This window comes from Teleopsis dalmanni, chromosome 2 (assembly GCF_002237135.1).
Source record: "Teleopsis dalmanni isolate 2A chromosome 2, ASM223713v2, whole genome shotgun sequence".
NCBI classification, from domain to species: Eukaryota; Metazoa; Arthropoda; class Insecta; order Diptera; family Diopsidae; genus Teleopsis; species Teleopsis dalmanni.
The window spans coordinates 118,403,081-118,420,572 of record NC_051847.1 but is presented as its reverse complement, the minus strand read 5'-3'; the positions used below and the strand labels follow the sequence as shown (position 1 = coordinate 118,420,572).

Genomic DNA, 17,492 nt, shown 5'->3' with positions numbered 1-17,492 from the left:
TTACTACTATCGTGGACGGATAGTAATCTTATTGGCAAATGGATTGTTTCGAACCATATAGCAATTTTAGCGAAATTTTTATTTCTAAGAAGTTTTTAAATTCATATAATAATTATAGTTTTAAAGCAATGAAAACTCTCCTTATATCAAAAATATAAAAAACATTTTAATATACAAACGCTACGTAATCGTACCACTTAAGCTCGTTGGAGCGAATGCGGTACGTTCAATGGTAACAATGGCTCTATACCGGTCGACGACAATAAAGGACACTTTAAAGAACTGTTATGGACATGTATCTGAAATTATTATGGTCATGCATCAATATGAAGTGGGATTGTTTAAAGGAAACAGGCGAAATGTGAAAACGTGCAAATGGCATAGTTAACTGCAAATAAAATATTGTGGTTGGTTAATCGGAAAAGTGTGCAAATATGTGGAATTAAGTGGAAATTATTTAAAAAAAAAGTAATGTATTTATTGTACTCTTTTTTAAGTACGTATAAAACGAGACTAATTAGTAAATTGAGTTATAGTTATAACTTATAATGCTATACTTCATTTCAATGAAGCAACCCCGTTCAGTTAACAGTTAAGTGTTATAGCACTTAAAATATAAATTAATTGAGTTATACGGAACATTTTTTTAAGTAAATAATTTTCATATTGTCAATTGAAAGCCTTCACAATTTACAATATTCTTTCAATTTGCTTCACATATTTATTTTGCAATATTTTCTGTGATATGATTTCTGCAATTAAGTCAATGACATCATTATAATTTACAAAGTCTATCAAGATTAATCAGGAATATATTTACTTAAGAGAGATAAGATAAATGTCAATATGTAGCATTATTTTGCTCTGGTACTTGTTTAGAACCACTTCTTGAAGTAACTTCTATCTAATACTGTTTTCTCATTGATTTGCAGTATTTTCAATCTTTTTGTGAAAAGATCCAAACAGACTAAGTTCGTGAAATAATGTATTTTCTTAAGTTATATTTAATCTCACATAAAGCCAATGCACCTCAGTGACTTTTAAAAAAATAATTTTTAAAACAATTAAAAATTATTTTGTGTTGTTTTGTTTTTTTTTTTGCAATTTGCAAGGCGTTGAACAATGATGAAGCGCACATGAAAACGATGTTGTTAATGCAAGCAGAAAGTGATGATGGCTAGGGGTAGGGAAAGGGAAAAACGTGCTGCAGCAATAAATATGTTATTAATATGCAAAAATTATGTAAACGCAAAATGCAGTAAAAAAAATATTAATTTTAAAATAACAAAAAAAAACAAAAGCTACGTTATTAAGCCAAGCCGTCGTAAGTAGAAATTGCAAAATGTTCGCTTGTTAAGCAGCTTAAAAAGGGTTTCTCTTAATGATGCGGTTACCGCTTAACAGAACCGTCGAAAGTATCCTTATGCTGTAATGCCGCAAGTTTACACTACAACATTTTTATACAATAATTACTTAAACAATTATTTTTATTTAATGAATTACTTTTAATTATTTGAATTTATATTTATACTAATAGAAGAAGCAACTTAAAATAAACTATTTTAAAATTAAAAAGAAATTATTTTCTTGGAATGAAGACTTTCTGAAATAGTGCTTTTGATTTATCGAAATTTAAAAAACTTATGGAAATAGAAAACAAATAACCTAATGTTTCGACTCACGTGCTGTAGAGAAGTTTCAAAAATCAGAAACAAAATTGACAGCTGTAAATAAATGAAAAATCACTGGTTTGAAGTGGGTTAAATGTAAAGCATATTTTTAGGCTAAAAACGTTTTTGACCGTTTGTGAATAAATTTAAAATTTAAGCGGGTTAACAGGTATAAAGTAATACATTTAACGTTTCTATATGATATATCATAATTTATATGTCAAAAGCATTTATTTATATAGTTATTATTATAGTACATTATTTATTAAAAAAGAAAACAAACATTTTTTCTTGTCCTTTATAGCCCATGCCGCACATGAGTAAAATTTAAGATCGGAATTTGTTTTTATAACAGTTTTTGCACAGTTTAGTGCATTTAGTAGAATAAAATGTTAGTCATGTTTTAATGCTATTGAAAATGTGATAAAAGGTGATTAAAATATTTTTTTTCTATCTTTTGATATTTTCTATTTTATATTTACATGTACATTTTATTTATAATGCCAGAACGCAACAGTGATCAACGACAGTAAACAAATTATATGTAAATTGTAAATAGAAACTAAACGTAAAATTACTTTTCAAAATATTTCTTTCGTTTTTCTACACACTCAGTAAAGCAAGCCGAGCTCATTTGAATAATTCAAATATTATTTAATATAAAACCATAATTATTTATGATGATAAAGAGTTTTTTTAACCATTTTAGATAATGGATAAGAATATCCATTATGTATCCACATCACTTTATAGTAATGAAACTGGCGGCTTATGTTTGTAATAATTCACCTTAAATCAGACCAACTTTTATTAGGCAAAATGATATGCTTCTTAGGAAAGTCATAATGTTTTACATATATATTAACTTTTTTTATCTTATTTGTGAATTATAATTCCTCGATAGTTTAAAACATAGTTCACAAAACTATTCAGTATAATTTTGTCAATATTCGTTTACAACATGCAACTTTTCATTATATTGTCATATTCATTCCTATACCAATTGTACGCCGTGATCCGCTATATCATTAACCATTTGCGTCATCTGAACAATTTCCATGATAATTTCATAATCTATCAATGGAGATGAAAAATATATGGGGTAACACATAAATCAATCCATTTTCGATAAATAACGATAAGGAAACGATTATGTGCGAAAACATAAGGTTAACAAAATATCTTTCATAATTGAGATTATGAATAACTTAACTATTTTTTAAATTTCATAGAATTCATTATAAGTTTTGCTACTTTTAAGTGACTTATAGAGCAAGAACCTGTTATTTACACCGAAACATCAATAAGTTACCAAATAATTTTTATTCCAGACCATTTAATTTATTTTATTGAGTTAGATCTCTAGTCACCTCTCCCTCACTTTCCTGTAATAATTGAAAATAAAAGATAAAACAGGAAAATTAATTTAATGGACGTTATTTTCATTATATTTCTAACATACATTCCAACTTACGGCTATGATACTCAATATAACTTATTTTAAGTCGTATTTTGAAAGATTTTTTTAAATTTTCCACAAAATAGTTTAAGTTGTTAACTAATTATAACTTTGTTTTATGTTTGTTATATAATGTTCCCATAAGCCTTTTTAAATTATAAATTTTAAAATAAAAAACCAGATGACAAAAAAATTAAAAAGTGCTTACTTACCGCAGTAAAGGCCGGAAATAAAACAAACATTAGAAACTCTTTATATAAACTTATCTACTTTTCAAATTTATAAATTAAAAAAGTTTGATCAATTAAAAAAGTATTTAAATTTTAAAGTAATATATTGACAGCACTATCTGAAATAATCTAAACTGCCAGTATAATACGATATAGCGAAAATATCCTCATCTGTATCGATTTTTAAACTGTGAAAGCAACCTGAATTAAAACCTTCTATTACTACTATCGTGGACGGATAGTAATCTTATTGGCAAATGGATTATTTCGAGCCGTATAGCAATTTTAACGAAATTTTTATTTCTAAGAAGTTTTTAAATTCATATAATAATTATAGCTTTAAAGCAATCAAAACTCTCCTTATATCAAAAATATAAAAAACATTTTAATATACAAACGCTACGTAATCGTACCACTTAAGCTCGTTGGAGCGAATGCGGTACGTTCATTGGTAACAATGGCTCTATACCGGCCGACGACAGTAAAGGACACTTTAAAGAACTGTTATGGACATGTATCTGAAATTATTATGGTCATGCATCAATATGAAGTGGGATTGTTTCAAGGAAACAGGCGAAATGTGAAAACGTGCAAATGGCATAGTTAACTGCAAATAAAATATTGTGGTTGGTTAATCGGAAAAGTGTGCAAATATATAGAATTAAGTGGAAATTATTTTAAAAAAAGTAATGTATTTATTGTACTCTTTTTTAAATACGTATAAAACGAGACTAATTAGTAAATTGAATTATAGTTATAACTTATAATGCTATACTTCATTCCAATGAAGCAACCCCGTTCAGTTAACAGTTGAGTGTTATAGCACTTAAAATATAAATTAATTGAGTTATACGGAACATTTTTTTAAGTAAATAATTTTCATATTGTCAATTGAAAGCCTTCACAATTTACAATATTCTTTCAATTTGCTTCACATATTTATTTTGCAATATTTTCTGTGATATGATGTCTACAATTAAATCAATGACATCATTATAATTTACAAAGTATATCAAGATTAATCTTAGTTTCACCAGGAATATATTTACTTAAGAGAGTTAAGATAAATGTCAATATGTAGCGTTATTTTGCTCTAGTACTTGTTTAGAACCACTTCTTGAAGTAACTTCTATCTAACACTGTTTTCTCATTGATTTGCAGTATTTTCAATCTTTTTGTGAAAGGATCCAAAGAGACTAAGTTCGTGAAATAATGTATTTTCTTAAGTTATATTTAATCTCACATAAAGCCAATGCACCTCAGTGACTTTTAAAAAAATAATTTTTAAAACAATTAAAAAATTGTAATTAACGGTGGAATTGCTTATCGAAATTCTGTTTTAATCAACCTAGTCCTCGATTTACTATATATATCTGATGATTTCGATGAAGTCTTTTGCTTATATATTAAAAAATCTATACTTTTGTTATAAGCAATATGACAAATCACGCGCTTTATTTTTCTACCTCAACTCCAAAAGACTATCATGCAGGAAAATTAACGGCATGCCTATTTTATAATAATATGCCTCTAGTTTTTTATTGAAAAATTTGAAATGTAGTCATTTTTTATCGTTCTGTAGTTATCTATAACAGCCAAATTACTAGTTTGTTCCCTACTCATTGCTACTTGAACGTTTCTTAATGACAACTTCACATTACTTATTAAACCATCCTTGAAATCTTTTCCTCTACAATAACTTTACTTGAAGCCGTCATCTTCTTCACATGCTTTAAGGACTTTATAAAAATTTTTATTATATAAATACATATATATATTTTTCTGTAACTATTTCTTAAAAACTATTTCTTAAAGTTCATTATCTCACATGCATAAAAATATATAAATATTTTCAATCTTTGAAATAATAGTAATCTACTATCAATCTCGGTAATCCTCTGTTGATTTTGAATGCTCAGTTCCAGTAATATTTATTCATTTTTGTTTTAGTATTTCCACATTGTTTCATTGGGATTTTTTATTTCGTATCTTTACATATTCGGACTACATTTCAACATTTCTTTTCGCCGATAGACACATGAAAATCATTCACCATCAATATATTTTTTTTCTATTCTCCCAGACATAACATTAATATTTTTTTTACTTTTTGAATCAATGAAAACTCTATTACTTATACCAGCCATATTTAATCGAACAATAGAAATCTCAAACTCTTTCTCTCACTAACATACTCCCTTTCATAGGTTGAGTGTAGTTCTTTCTCCCTCTCACATTCATTACATCTCTCTCTCTGTCTCTCTCTCTATTTTTCTTTTTATTTCTTCGTATATCTGATACAACGTCTACTACTTTTATATCTGTTTTCCAATCTCAACCCATTACTAATGCTGTTACACAAATTAGCTATAGTTTGTGGGTACTAGAATTTATACATTTGAACTTGCAGACAGAGTTGGACATAATCGTGCGTTGAGCACTGCAAAATAATTGTGCTCACTGTCTACACCTTAACGATCTTAGAAATCCTAAATCGACTAGTGATTCGATCCATTTAACTGAGAATTAGTACGTTATGGTTAAAAGCCGGCTAGATTCAGCAGTAGAAGCAAAATGCTTCAAAACTCAGTTTTATTTATTTTCATTTTCTTTATATTATTTGTACTTTATTTCAATTAACCTCATATCATGTTCCCACTACATCTAAAACTACTTATGTAAATGAAATTAAAATTTGGGTGTTTCCATTGACATAAACTGATTTATGAATGTTAAATAGCTGGTTTGTTTTTATTTAACTTACAAAACATATAGCAAATATTGGAAATTTAAGTAATTTACCTTGTGGTTAATTTATTCTTATAGACTGCATTTGATATTTTTCGCCTTAAATCAATTGATTTATTCATAATGAACTTATTTATATCGAAGCTCTTTGCATATTAAATTATCCTCATTATCGGCCTTAATGTACGAAACTGCCTAAATGAGACAGTGGAAACATGTTATATTTTGTCAACTTCCTTTATTTATGCTAAAGTAGTTTAGATTTTGTATATGAAATTGTTTTTTTTTCTTTTTTTGTGTGTTCTATTTTTAGGTGGCAGGATTTGGAATGTATAGATCATTTTAGATAATTTTCTAGTTTTTATAGAATAGGAATCTAAATTAAGTTTGTTATAATTTGTGAAATAACATGTAAATACTTTAACTTAATCTTTATATTATTTTACTTAAAATACTTATTTTAAAGTCATGTCCAGAATATGGTAATAAAAAGTCTCGTTATTTTTGTAATAAAATTAGATTAGAAATAAATTTTAAATGACCATATAAATTAAAATAAGACATAATCCATTAAATACTACATTTAGGTCTAAAGTAATTGCATTTCTTTCTGATAACAGTTACTTTTATTGGTTCCCCATAATTCATTTCGTATATACGTATCTCATCAATACATTTTTACTCTTTTCTGCATCCAATAAATTTTATTTAGGCTAATAAAACAATATGCTTTTTCAATATTTACAACAAAATTTCATAAATTTTTTATTGGTTTTATTGTTTGAGGTTCAAAAATGTAAACAAACAAATGTAACTGCCAAAACAAACCTAAGAGGAATAAATAATATATCAGGAAACCTTTTACCTAAATAAACAAGAAATTTAAAAACCATAAAAGCATAAAAACCAGAAGAAAAAAACACAAAAAAAGAACAAAAAAGAACAAAAAGGAACTAGAAAAGACAATCAGAAGCAAACAAAAGCTTTGGAAAAAAAGAATCGTCCTTATTATTGGCATTACACACCGTTATTAGCCACGTTGACAATTGCAATTCTATCCATTGCTTTGCAGTTAGAAATACAAACATACATATTTACTATACACTCGCATATTGTTTATTTGTATGTTGAAATTGCTTCGTTACGTGCCTCAGCATCCTTATCAAGGATAACAATTACTTTAGTAGCTATGAGCGCATCTTATCACGATTGCAAGGTGCGTGCCTTTCTTTCTTTTTCAACAGTTCCTTAAAGGCTTCCATTGCTGAGGTTGGCAAATGGTAGCATTTGCTATGCTAGGTCTTCTTCCTTTTTGTCTTACTCGGCTGTTGAAGTTGATATATTTGTTGTTTTTTTTTTGTCATTTAAACTCTTGTGATGTCACTTCATTCTCCACAGATTAAGTTGCAGTATAAAAGGATGGCTGAATGATAAATACTTATGAATCTGCAACGTTACATTAAGGAAATGGAAGAAGAATAAGATAGAAGCAAATATCAGATACATTCATTTTTAAAATAATTTGTTAAATTAATATTTAAGTTTATACATACATATATATATACGCATTCAATGATAAATATTCTCACTTCCTTTTAATAATTTATCTGAATTATTTATTATGTCTTTACATATAAATTTACTTCACATGATTTGCAATACAATATCTGCGTATGTTTATTAATGTCTAAAAGATACGAGTATTTGCATATGTAACTGTACTTAACTATATTCATTGAATGAACTGTTCCACATCATTGCCTCTACTAATCATGTATGAAGATATGATTTTCAAATTCTACTTCATTTTTCAAAATTTCACAAAGCTACTATATTATTTCCGCATAATCTCACACACGGAAATCTACCGACCTTCTTCGCTCACATCTGCAAGTGTACTCGCCTCTCGAACAAACAATCTAGCCCATGCTTGTCATAAACATATAATATGACATATATCAGTATTAAGTCATGAAAAAAAAAAAATAAAGAATTATTGCCAATATTTTATTCAACAATTCAAATTCAAATGGAAATCCAAATCCGTATCCGCAGTCAAATCCGAAACCGAAAACAACTCAGCATCCAAACTCAACTTAAAATCAGAAATATATTGCACAATAAAAATGAGAATGAATCATTACAATAACAATAAATCTATAAGCTCAGTCAGATATATTGACTTATGCTTTGTTAAACTGCAACTATAAAGCAAAAAGCAACTTTCGGGGCTCAACCTTTGCCTCCACTGAATTTCCTCAACGCCTCAATTGAGATTGAATTGTCAATCGCCCCCACTTAAGACATCACTTCTGTGGATGCTCGCACTCAAGCATGTAAAATTGCGCATAAGTGAATATTTATCAGAAAATTTACGAAAAATATGAAATAATAAATTTTTAAAATATGTGTGCCATGTGATAATAATGCTACTAACAATAAATTTCATGTCTGCCTAAAAAACCAAAATAAATGAAAAATAAATGGATCTTTTCTTCAAGTTAATAAAGTCTGTTGAATGCGAAATCAAATGAAATCGTTTACCCAAAATTGTCTTGTAGGAAAATTAGGCTTTCACACTTTGCAGGCTCAATTGTCTGTCTAATACGGTTTCAAGTATCCTATTAAGTACATGTTTGGGATGAAAGCTTATTATTTTTTACATATACGAGTATCTCTCCACATAATATAGCATTCTTTCCTGTTAGCATATTTACTTACATTTATTTCTTTTTTTCTGGTGACAGCAATTTTTGGGCGTTGATTTGATTCACACTTCGTTGACAACAGGGATTACAAGAAAATCTGAATCTGTTGTAGGTAGTTTCCCACTTTTTATGCCCAACACTCAATTCGTGTATTAAATATAGATTCATATATGTAATCACAGCTATAAGTTATGCTCTTTGTATTTGTATTCTTCTCAAATTATTATTTATTCAAAGTTTTTTGGTCCTTGAAAATCAATGAATTTACATTTTGCTACTTAAGTTTCGATACGATACTCTTGAAGTATTTTCTCTTCTTTGAAAATTTTTTATTGCTTATACATTTTTTTGTGTTTATTGTTGTCTATACACTAAATGAAATTTGCAGTTTTACAAATCATTTTGAAATTGTGATTTATATTAACTTCAACATGAGATCGTATCACTCATACGTCCCGTATACCACGTTTACTTGCTTGCATGAAACAAAAAGAAATATTTAGAGGAATTGTATGAAGTTTTTTCTGCAGTTGAGAGATTTCCAGTAGATTATCAAAGTCAATTTAAAAGATTTTTACAATTTTATTAGGAATCAATATATATAAATAATATATTAAGAGGTTTTTTCGAACAGTAGTTAACTACAACAACAAAAATTTATTTTTTATAATTTTAATTAATTGAATTTTTGGCTGACCTACAGCTGTTTCGAGTATTGCCAAATACGCATCATCAGTGGTCTTGGAAACAATTCTTGTACTTAATTATTCGTAAATAATTATTTTTAAGACTGCAAGTACCAGGAATCGAACTCGGGTCCTGCCAAATGTGTAGCTCAGAATCATCGCACCTTAACCAACTGATCCAAAGCCTTACTTGACTTCTGTGTTTGCATATTTTTTTGGAGTTTTGTAACTTTTGCTATGAAAGTTTTTACTAACAGTTTTACTTGCTGTGTTTATATTAGAACGAAATCATGAACCAACTGTAGAATAATTGAATTAATTAAATAATAATATTTTAATTTTTAATTGTTAAATTTCAATACTATTCTGTTCGTAGAGGCATTATTTGTTGCATGATTTGTTCTTTCTTATGTATGGAACCTAATCTACGAACATAATCCTGAGAAAGTCATGCTAATGTTACTCCACTAATTGCACGGGCGAGTTGATTTATTACGCGTGATAAATAATATATATAATATATATAAACAAATATAATATTTGATATAAAATTAAATAATATATTATTTATATTAGCAACCTATTTCTTATCAAAATACAATTATTCTATGAATCTTTTTTTCGTTAAAAATATTTTTATTTATGTATTTGTGAGTTTATACTAAAATCAATTTTACTGTTAACTAAAAATAAGGAACTGAAGTACTAGGTACTACGGCTTGTAGAAAAAAAATTTAAAAAAAAGAAATTATTAACTCTTCAAGATCCTGCTTTTCAATTTATAAAAGCTAAATTTCCAATGGTGGTGTATATACTCTCCACCTTGGCTTGTAGTAGTTACTTTACAATTCACTAAATTAATTACAATAAGGATTGGCGGTAGATTTATTCACGTACACATTAATATGTACCTATATGAAGAAAAGTGAAACATTAGAAGTTTTAGTATATGAGTTTCCAAATTTATATTAGCTAGAAATGAAAACTTAGTAAATATTTATAATGGGTAATGACGTTAAAACTCTTTAAGAATATTCTGTGTAGAGTGAGCTGTTAAGTCCACGACTAAATAACGAATTTGTGCGGGAAAAGTGATCCATTTCGGTGAAATATGGTAGATACCAAGGGCTTGGGGAGCTCTATGGGAAAGAGCTTAGTGACGCTCAGTGGAAAGCTCCTCGATATGATAATCTCTTGTAAGTGTTATAATTACTTACGTACTTAATCTATTTATATTATATTATTTTGTAAGTATTACACTTTCTTTCAAATAGAACAAATGTTTATTTAAAACCATCGTTCACGAATTTTGCATAGAACCACAAAACTATATAGTCTGACTTTTCCATTGGTCGATTTTGGTGGTAACAAGCAACAATATTTCAGAAATAAAAACTCATTTAATTAATACTGAGAAAGGATTTCACATAATACAAGCTCAGCTTATTAGGATCGTACAAATGGTTTTATTTCAATGCTTGTCTTGAATGCCTTTGTGACAAAAACTTCAACTAGTGCTATATTTAAAATATTGTACTTAACTAGACAAGTATGCAGCAATATGTGTTAGTCTCTATACAAAACCGTACAAAATTTTTATGAAAATATGATAATCAGTCGAATTAAAAACATAGTATAATATCTACTTTATTTCATGATTATTTTTAAAAGTCAAATTCTCTAATTTGTCTTATATTTCATGATCCAAATTTCTATTTAATATTAGAATAATATAAAATATTAGTATCTATGCTATGACTGACGGATGTTGGTCTTAAGTTCATCTAACGTCATTGGCTTGTTAATATAAGCCTTTGACTTTAAGTTGTTCTAAAGGCAAAACCCTGATGGCGTGATATCAAACGAACGCCAAGACTAATCAAAACTACTATTTTCTAATATCAATCAAAAGGGTTTCCAGAAATCCATTGTGGCACGAGTTTTATCAACAGGTACGTCATCTTATTGAATGTACAAGTAAACAATTTCAGTGTGTATAAGTGGTGTATACTACACCATAGAAAAAATATACTGCTGGTGTATATTGTTCCTAAGACTGACGTTTCAAACACGTGCTATTATAAGTCAGTGTCTGATGTAACTTTCATTAAGTGAATGATGTTAAAAGGTTATTATTGGTAAATAATTCATAACAAATATTATTAATTCTGTTCCGAACTAATCAGAATATCAAATAGAACAGATAGCCTTCTTTAGCCTCAATCGCAACATAAAAATATATCGAAATCTCTTTTGACATCTTCACTTTATATTTGATAATTTCTCTGACAAGAAATGCCAAGTCAGATATATTTATTAAATAAAAAGCAATTTGAATCATCAAATTTTTTTCCAATTATCCACCTCTTCTTTATAAATTAACATATATGTATAAGAGTATATATACTCTTTCTCATAGAGATTGTCACAATACCGTATGTATAAGAAATTCAATCAGCTAAGCTGTGAATCGAAAAATGTACTTTCATAAAAAAAAAAAATAGTCTGGCAACACGAAAACGAAGCATTTCAACCACACTTACAGCCACTAAAGTGAATTTAAATAATTTTTGGCTGTTCTACTTCCTTTCCGGTGTCTTCGGCAAATTGTTGATTTTATGTTGCGTTTTCTGCTGATGCCACAGCAGCATTTTTTTCATACATTCCACCGAAGCATACTTTTGAGCGCATAGTATTGCATGAGATTGCAACAATTTCTGTTGACACAACGTCAAGGCAATGTTGACGTTATTGATAAAGTCAAGTACAGTGCGAGCGCTGCATGCGAGGCGAACAAAAACAAAAATTATGCTAAATTTTTGGCATATTGCATGCAGAATGTAGCATGCAATCAACATGTCGCATGCTACACACACACTCTCTATCGCACTATGCAATGCATGCATAAATAGGCAAGACTGACAAGCAACGCAGCTGTGCTTCTTTGTAGTTGCCCGCAAGTACAAATGTGTAGTTGCAAACAAGTGTATGGGTATTTGTGTACGTGTGTGTGCATATGTATGAGTTTTGAAAATACCCAGTAAACAATTCGAATTGCTAAGAGATGGAGAGTATCTGCAGTTTAAAAGTATAAATGTAACCAGGTTTACTCAATTATAGCAGATAAGAAGCCTCAATACTCTATATTTAGATCAAGATCTAGCAGTAGATAAATTTAGTATGCAAAAAAATTGTAAACTACTCCTATATTGAATATATCAAACATATTTTAAAATTGCTTATGGGGCAAATTCACATATTCAGCCTTATTGATTTCTTGTTTGCTTTAAAGTTGACAGCAAAGTCTTGCGTAAATTTATGCGCTGTAAACTCAGATGCAAATCAACTACAGAAACTACAAGAACAACAGCAACAGCAATGGCTTATAAAAGGAGTGACTAGCATTTTTTATATTTTTTGTTGTTGTTAGCTGGTGTAGGAATATATTGCTGCCGAATACATCACATGTATTAATGCATCTTTTTATTTCTGTTTTATTTCCGTATTGTAAAATATATTGTATGTGATATAATACATACAAAATTTCCAAAAAATAATTTTATATATTTTGATACAAATAAAATTACACATATCGTAATATTTTCATACTTATTTATCAATAAAACGCTGAGGCGAATTGCACACAACATTTTTATATTAAAGCTTACACTCTCATATTCAAGTTATATGCACACACTCACACACACTAATATCTTTAAAATTATAAAGCGCATTGCTTTAAATTACTGCTTCTAATCGATTTCAACACAACAATGTTTTTGCACTTCCCCAGCGTGGATTCGTTTAATCTGCTAATCAAAATTGTTGTTAGTGTGTTAGTGTGTTAGTGCATATCACTCCGACTAACTTATTCGCATGCTAATGTATTTTATTTCTATTGCCATTTTTGTTGTTCCTCTTTAACATACACATACGTATACGTCACGTGATCCGTATGCAGCATACAATGATTTATTACGCGTGATTGGCGTTTACGTTGTTATGTATGTAGGCTTTGTGTTTAAACAGTAACAATAACTATAACAATAAATATAACAATAATAACAAGCCATGACAACAACAAAAATACCATAAAGTAGAATACAATGCTAATAATTGGCATATACAATAGCCTCTACATTTTTTTTATTAAAGAATTTGATTTATTTTTGCTTTTCATATGAGTTTTATTCCTCTTCAATGTGTAGTGTGTTTGCTCGTTTAAAACCTTAAAATATAGCATACTTTATGGGGCTGAAATTTATATTCCATATTAGGCTGTTTACATATTTATTAACGCTGCATACAAACAAATTATCACTTCCGGTATTCATTTTAAATTATTAAAATAATGGACTTAAATCTCAATTCAATGACTTGTTATAAATGAAAAGTAATAAAGTATTTTATACAATTATAGCATTGAAGAAATATTCCTCCTAAAGTTTTATTAATCCGCTTTCATGACCGTTTCAATGAGCTGTATATGCTCGTGCAACTTAGTTGGCCATTGAAGATAAGAGTCGTCATTAGTCACATCCAGTGATCAGTGGCTTGTTGTCATCAATTGGTAGTACCGGGTGCATTCCTATAGTTGGTCACCAGATCCTTCCACCGAAGATATAAACGTGCTCTATAACGTTTTCCTCCAGCGGCAACGAAATAAACTTTATCCAAACTTTCATCCAAAATTTATCAGCATATCCCATAGTGGAAGATGAACCATTAACACTAACCAAATTGTGTATTGCCAAATCGTGGCATCCTTTAAAACGAATTTTGATGTACTGATTTAATGTGAGGCTATTTATAGTCTGTGATACTTAGTGCTAGAAAGGAAGTTAATTCTTTACAAAAATTGGATGTGGTTCCAAAGTCAAGATCTCGATTGCTTTAAAACTGCTTTCGTAGTACAAGATTTGTTTCTTAATAAGTATTTATATTCTTATTTCAAAGTATGCTCTTTTTACAGAAATATTCATATAGCATTCAGCATTTTCCGCGTATTATCAACTTATGTTAAATAGGTTAATTCGTGTCTCAATGTTATTTTTGAAATAATATGAATTTTTATATAAAAATAATAAGCTAGTATTTTTATCTTTTAAACAAAAAAAATTAAAATTTACCAATCTACAATTTAAAAACTTTGAAACAAATTAAACTATGATATATTAAAATTTGTAGATACTAAATACCGTAATAATGTCATTAAGGTGTGCCCCATGTATGTACAATGTTCTAGGGCAGCACTAATTATATTCTTAATAACATATTGAATGCATCAAATCCATTTACACATAGTCATTATAAGGAATCAATTCCCTTATGTTGTCAACACAAGGCTATTTTAACAAATGAAGTAAAATCAAGTTTAATAGCATTGTTGTAATTATTTTATATGACTTGAGTAAATATTTTTATAAAAATATGTACTAATATTATATTCATATACATTCTTGAAATTAAAACGCTTTTATTAAATGAGGTCTTAATGTTTATATTTTAAAAGATTTGTAGCAATAATGTGAAAGTATTGTGTTAACTTCCTCTATAAAGATCGGAAGGAAACTAATTCATTTAAGATACTATAGATAAATAAAAATGATTTGTAACGACGTAATAAATAGTTTTTGAATACATTTTAACAGACAAATGTAATATTATTGAAAAAAATTAATGTGATATAGACAAACAATAACAATATTGATATTAACAAATAGTTAGAATTGGAAAATAAAGTGATTATTTGTTATTGAATTCATGAACTTAAAGTCCTTACTTTCTAGTCTCGTTAAATAGTATTTTACTAGGAATTATCTACCTAGATTATCTAGCTAGATCTAGCTGGTTTAATATCCTTCTTGATTATTTTGGACCTTTAGGTCCTTTTAAGTATTAATATTTTTCACATACCACGGAGTTCTAGTGATATTTTTTAATGTTTTTCATTGCTATTTTTGGACTCTGCCTAGAAATGAGTTGGAACGCCGTACGCCATAGTTGTATGTATGTATGTACTTACATACATCCAGGTCTGTTTTGTTACTTTATTTATTATTTAGAGTCAGTTTTGATTCAGAACCAGAATTCACAATGAGATTAAAAATTTTTTGTTTTTTACTTAAAAACTAAATAAGTAAGTAAACTAATCTCGAATGCTATTTTATTCATAAACTCTAATTATTCATTATGTTAGTTATTCTTCTACTTAATGTAATTTCTGCTACAGCTTTTTTGTGGAGATAGTATTATTTGAATGAATTGTCAGAATTACTGTTTTGTCAGCGATGCAGAGTAAATTATACTATTTCGAATCCAGAAACTTAAAAGTTCATAACTGAGTAAATTTTTAATTGTGATATAGTAATTGTTTATTGTTGTTACCAATAATTGACCCCTTTTCAGTCTTTACTCTAGGTACACTTCATTTGATCCACACATATCTGGCAACCTACATCACTTACTCTGAGACAGCCTTTTTTGAATTCTTTAATCCTTGAGTTCTTCTATGTGGAGCTAATGATCCAGTATTATTCTTCTCTTTTCCGCGAGTGATAAAACGTGAATTAGCACTTTCACTCAATAGCGACTGTGACCACTTGACTGATCCACTAATACAAAATAATAACTCATGATTACAAGTAATTCACGAATTTTACAGAAGTATAGTTTGAAGCACCTGTTTTGCACATAAAACCCTAACAAAGTCGCCATTTTGTACAGAGTTGCCATCGAAAGTAGTGCTTATTTTATTAGTTCTTTTGTGACTTGCTTACAAAAGAAAACGCCTTATATTGAAAATGTGGTACTAATATTTAAATATTATTAAATATGATGACCTGTAAAAATTCAATGATATTAAATTTTTTAACACAAATTTAATATTTTGTTTATTTAATTGTTTCATTTTTCAAATTTTGCAACAATTTTCAATCTTTCTGAGTAAATTTAATTTACCATTACTTAATCAACCAAAAACGAAAAACCAAATAAAAGCAAACACAGATGAAATAATTTAATAATGTGAATAATATTACAATATCATATCATACGTCTTTGTATTCCATTGTTGGCCAACATGGCAATAAAATATAATTCCCCTCTGCCATATATTATTCATCCGAAACTAATTATGTGCTTTATAGCTACAATTATTATACTCAATAGACCTGTGCTCATTTATTGACTACATTATTTAATTTTTTTATTTATTTCTTGCAATTCCAGGAATAAATTGCTTTCAAAGATTCTCGGAACAGCCAAAGTACACAGAAGTGAATCCAGGTCAAGACGCACTATTAACATGCAAAGTAATCGATAAGCGTGGAACATGTTCATGGCAAAAGGATAACAAGGTAATAATAGCTTTTGGTAGGAAACAGCTTAGATGGAAAAAATTAGCAATTTATTATAATTCTGAACATAGTCAGACAATGTACTTTACCCAAAGGCAAAAGAAATGTATTTGGATTTGGATTTATACACTCACAAAAGACATTGGACATTGTTGACTCCGATACAGACCAGCAACATTGCTTACTTTATGGGTAAATAAATGTAGATATGTGAGTTCCAGGAAAATATCAATAATTTGCGGCTCCAATATGTGAGCCAAAGTAAACGAGTGCACGCTTGCATATGTGCAAAAATAGGCACATTCGAGTAAATATGGAAACCAATATAGATTTGCACACTATGGTCAGCATTGATGGTAAAAGAAAAACAGAAAAATGGTTTATATGACTGTTTAGTGAATGTGAGAAGCACTTTTTAAATTTATTTGCAGTTAATTTGAAAATTCATTAAACATGATAAAAACTGATTGAATGCAACAATATTAACAATATTACGTGTTAGATAATTCATATAGGGTTAGTAACTTTAGAACCGAACTCACAGTAGTAACTTTAGTCTCAGTATCAACTTAATTCACTGATTTAATTTGTACCTACCTTAATTTCGAGACTTAAGTTATGATCCCCTGAAAT

The 17,492-nt window shown here is 28.5% G+C and overlaps 1 protein-coding gene across 1 annotated transcript in view; it reads left to right on the top strand.

Moving 5' to 3' along the window:
• Positions 1-17,492, top strand: part of LOC119675554 (arrestin domain-containing protein 3-like) — a 44,947-nt gene that overhangs the window by 2,252 nt on the left and 25,203 nt on the right. The gene's annotated exons all lie outside the window — the stretch shown is intronic.